A 5,655-nucleotide genomic window follows, 5' to 3' on the forward strand; every position below is an offset into this window, starting at 1 on the left:
CTTGCCCTTCCCTAGGTGAGAGAACAGGCGACAATGGGGCATTACAATGAGCAAAAAGGGGTACATATGCATGTTCCTGCGTGCGTGTGTATGAAGAGCTGCAGTCTGGGAAGTAACTACAGCTAGAGACTGTGACTACATGGGAATAGCATGAGCCACCCCCCTGCTGAACCTGCACTTTCAACAAACCCAGTTTCAGAGTGTGCTCAACATGGTCAGCATTTCTCTTGTGAGACTATCATAAGGGGAGGCTCTTTCCTCAACATAGGGAGAAGTCAGCATGGGTTTTGGAAGGTCAGACCATTTACCAGGCAGCCTGTGGTGAGAGGCCCCTGGTACTAAGGGCTGAGAAAAGGAGAATTCGGGCCCAGCTGGAGGTCAGGGTAATTGCTTCAGATTATGGTCGGCTTCCAAAATCAGAGCAGGGGTAGGCTGCATGCTGTATTTAGTGGTCAAACAATCTCTCATTTTCACTGTGGATTCCTGGAGGGACATTTTTAAAATAGAAATTTGAGAACACTTGAATTATTCACTAGAGAAAAAATAAAAAGAAAACCAATGAGGGCAAATTATAGTATTACAAAAGATTTCCAAGTTTAGGGTTCAAGGACAAGGACCGCATGATCCCGCAGAATAAACGTGACGAGGGTGAGGCAGGGGGATGGTCCATTTTATTCTTCCCCCCACTTTCCAGAAGACCTTACTCTCCTTGTAGCTAAGCAAATGGAGAAGAGTCACTCCAAAGCCACACGGCTCATTTTTTGACTTGTTCAAGTGACCACCCACGATGCTAAAGACCCGGAAAGAGAGATTTTATAATACAGACCTGCTATGCGTATGGATTGGCAGGATCAATCTAGGGGAAACGGCCATCCTACCGACGTCGGCAGATTCAACACAATCCCCATGAAAATTCCAACACAGTTCTTCCCACAACTTGAAAGGATAATCTTCAGCTTTATATAGAAATATATTTAAAAAAAAAAAAAAGATAGCTAAAACAAACCTGGATGATATGCATAATAAAGAAACTAATGAGCTATTAGCATGCCAAATTTCAAGTTCTACGGAACTATAGTAATAGAAAAAACAGCATGGTATTTTTCATAAAAACAAACGTTGATCAATGGAATCAAACTGAAAACAGACATAGATCCACGCAGCTGTGGACACCGGAACAGCACTTCTACAGAAAACTGGGAGCTGATCTGCCTCAAAGCCCAGCTTTACCTCCCTGGACATTCCAAAGGACTAACAGAGACACTTGTTCGTCCGTCTGCTCCATTGATAACAGCCAGGAATTGGCAGCAGACTATGTCTCAGCTGAGGAGTGGATGACGTAAATGTGGTACATTTACACCATGGAATATAACTCAGCTGTTAAGAAAAAATGAGATTATGAAATTTGCAGGTAAGTGGATAGAGATAGAAAAAAAAATAACCTGAGTGAGGTAATTCAGATACAAAAAGACAAATATTGTATGTTTTCTCTTATACACATGCTTCTATATGTATAACCACAGAGGTTAGGGATCGAGTAAGAAACTAAGGGAGGGGAGAGGGTTGCGCAAGGAAGGAAAAATAAATATATAGTTATGGAGAGATGGACATTTTTTTTTTTTACTTAAAAAAAAAAATACAATGCTGTCTACACAGAGGAAAGCCAACTTCACCAAGCACCTGGGTGGTAAGCTGGAACACAATGTCCTGAGAATGCTACTGATCTGTGATATGCGTGGCTGGCAGCCCCCCTCTTCACAAGCCTGCAGGTTCCCCAAAAGCTGACCCTAAGGGCTTTCGCCAGCCTTACACCCACCGCTTCAGGTCAAGATTAAGCCAAGTTCCATTCTCCAACCACGGTTCTCGGGAGGAGACATTCTTGAAAAACCACAGAATGTACTGACTAATAGTCACCTGACCCTCTGGTCCCAGATAGAGTTCGAATGCAAGTCATATGCCTACTAGCCAATCGATTCAAAGGTCAATATACTTAGCCAATAAGTTTAAACTGTAACCTTGCTGATGTAACCTGTACCCCTAAAAAGTATAAAAACTGCTTGTTATAGCTACTCGGGGTCACCTTCTAGTCACTCAACACAAGAGGCTGATTGAGGGTCGACCCCAACATGCTGGAAAATAAACCTCTTGCGTTTACATCGAGCTCCGTTCTCGCTTCTCACTTGGGGGGTCTCCGGGTAGCTAAGACTCACTTTGAGTCTTACAGAAGGAAGTATTACTAATACCTGGCTGTCAGTGAAGTTAACGTCATTTGTATTACTACAGACATTTACCACAATTAAATTATGCTGGCTGATGAAACATGGTAACAAAAGAGAGGCTTCATCAAAGATGAAATAAAATGCTTTCAAAGAACCAATAAACAAGAGTTACTGGGGGAAAAAAATCTGTTAAATTGAGTGTGAAAATAACCTAGATGATAGAAAATATTACTGATATTGATAGAAAATATTGATGATAGAAAATAACTAAATGTATAAAGATATTCTGTGTGTTGTTTCACAGGTGTGTAAGTTCCTGCTTCTGTTTGAAGAAACAAAGACGTCCAGACTTGGTACACACTGTAATCCCAGCACTCTGGAAGTAGGGACAGGACAGAGTTCAAAGCCATCCTCAGCAACCTAATGAATTCAAGGGCAACCCGGGATGCAAAAGACTTTGTCTCTAAAAACATAACTGAAACCAAAAATCTCTAGTGGTTCACTACAAGCAACACACACACACAAACACACACACACACACACACACACACTCGCGCGCACACACACACACACACACACACACACACACACGGAAACACTAAACATACTCTGACCATTGATAATGTCATCATTTATGTGGCCATCTGGTGAGCGTGCAGAGAGTTCACTGTAGATCCAGTCACAGAATTAGAAGGCAGAGCTGCCTGTCTCACACCTTGGAAAACCTTAAAGTCTCAGCAGGCACCAAGCAGGTGAAACTGACTCAGGACACAAGTGCTTTAAGCCCCGAGGACAAAGACACATGCAGTGTTTACCTCGATCTGCAGAAAGACTTGACTATGTCAGGAGTTGTGGCTTTGAACCCCAAAATAATAACATTTATTATAATTCAGCAGGAATTAGCTGTAGGAAGAAAAGTAGGTGATTGCCATAGTTTGAATATGCTTGGCCCAGGGAGTGGCACCATGTGGAGATGTGGCCTTGTTGGAGTAGGTGTGTCACTGTGTGTGTGGGCTTTAAGACCCTCACCCTAGCCTGGAAGCCAGTCTTCCACTAGCAGCCTTCAGATGAAGATGAACTCTCAGCTCCTCCTGCACCATGTCTGCCTGGATGCTGCCATGTTCCCACCTTGATGATAATGGGCCACACCTCTGAACCTGTAAGTCAGTCCCCAATTCAGTGTTGTCCTTTGTAAGACATGCCTTGGTCATGGTGTCTCTTAATAGCAGTAAAATCCTAAAACAGTGATTAACATGAAAAAAAAATGAATGAGTGAATTTCAAATAAGTTTGAAGTGCATACCCTACTGAAAGGCATAAAGCCAGCACATAGGCATGATGCACCCCATTAATCATAGCTCTTGGGAGACAGAGGCAGCTGTATCTCTTGTCTACACTTGAGGTTGCCCATCAGTTGGGGCTGTATAAAGAGACCTTATCTCAAAACAAAACAAAAGCTGGCCCACTGTGGACAACTCACCCCTCAACTGAAGGTTTTCCAGTTTTAACTGTGTTCTTCATCCAGCGTGTTATAACAACGGTGGCTTTTGTCTGTGAGCCACTTACCTCATGAATACAGCCTGTTGTCCCAGACGTCATACCGAGTCCTCAGGATAAGAATCATTTTTAATAAGGAGAGGAAATACCCTCAAAGTGCATTCCACTTTTACATGAAATTTACCTTATTTAATCCAGGATATTAAAAGGTCTAAACAACTTTTTATTTCACTTTTCACACCCTCTGAGGCTAGAGTAGGTCTCAGTAAATATTTGCTTAATTTGCCATAAACAAATTAAGCGCGCGCCTTGAGCCCTGTACCAGCTAGGGAAGACTGCGGAACAGGCCCAGATTATAACTGACCACATCACCATCGGTTTGCAACATGGGAGGTCTCCGCTTTTTATTATTTTTTGGAGTTCTCTTTTTTTTTAATGCCCAAAATTCTACCTTTCTTTCTCACAGCCAGCTCCCACAAATCTGCTGTGTTTCCATATTTCCATGACTGATATGGAACTACCCCTGATAGCAGGGGAGGGAGCCAGTACAGAAAGGGTGCTCAGATGCTCAGCGATGCCCCGCGTGGCCTCCAGACTGACTGCTTCGATTGGTCGTTCAGCCAGAATTAAGACTGTGTCCTGTGACCTCAGTCTAAATCAAAGCTGAAGCAATATCCCAGAGAAAACCTGGCCCAGACACCAAGATGTTGAGCAGATGGAGTGGGCTTCCTGACCACTTAAGTATGTTCATTTAACTAGCTGCTACATGCACACAGGTTCCTTCAAGAGGTAATAGGTAATGTATCAATTATTAGGACAAATTATACAGACATTTTCTTGTCTAACTGGCAATCAGTCTTGAATAAAACCAGTCATGTGTGCCAGCGATAGGGACAGAAGCCGGCCCAGAACATTTCTTTTCTCACAAGTTAGAGACCACAGAGACATTCACTCAGCTGACAGTCCACTTGTGGTTTCATCCACTGTGGGTTTGGGGGTGTGTTTTATTTCTGTTTCTATTCTTTGTCTTTGTGTCTATGTGAACGTCTTAGACATCCCTGGACTTTCTTCGTCTTGATTTCTTTCACATAGACAGGCAAAGTAGAATATTTTGATTTGTCCATTTTGAATTTATTTCCCTTCCCCCGGAACACTGGGGCAAGAGACAGAATTATTTGGGGTATTAATCAGAAGCTGTGATTTGCTTTCAACAAGGAAACCCTTGGGGCACTTTAAAAGGCTCCCTTTTTACTCTCACTGACTGTAAATAATAAATCAGTCCAACAAATGTGACGAATAACTCCTGTGCCAGCGCTGGGGACACTGTTGGGCAGGTCTCGGGTCCTCCCCTCAGAGAATCAAGCTCATGGTCTAGTATTAGATGTGTCCTGCCCACAAGTCACCGCAGTGCTGATGTGGCGTTCCCGTGCCCATCCACCTCACTGGAGCGACCTCTGTTGGCATGTGACAGAGGCTCACGTGGCAGACAGAATGTGCTGTTCTGGGGTCCCATGACGCAGTGGGATACTTTACACAAGCCGTATCTCTCAGATCCCTGCTGCTCGTGGACTTCCGTAACCTGCTTAAGGTTCATTCTGCTTAGGATCATTCATCAGTGATGCAAGTAGAAATATAAATATATGTACACACACGCACACACGCGCACACACACACTCGCTCACACACACGCACATGCATACACGAGCACACACACACACGCACACGCACGCACACACGCGTACACATGCGCACACACACACACCAGTGGGCCATATCAAGTGATCATGACTGAGCACATACTCACAGGGGACATACGGAGCAGGTCAGTCTTGGCCTTGCAGCAGCGATGCATTCTTGTCTCGTTAAACATAAGACTCTCAGGGGAAGCCCCAACTGTTCTCCTGATGCTCATACCAAATTCATTTTTAAAAGGTCAGTAT

Source organism: Micromys minutus (genome assembly GCF_963924665.1).
Source record: "Micromys minutus genome assembly, chromosome: 12".
Taxonomy (NCBI): Eukaryota; Metazoa; Chordata; class Mammalia; order Rodentia; family Muridae; genus Micromys; species Micromys minutus.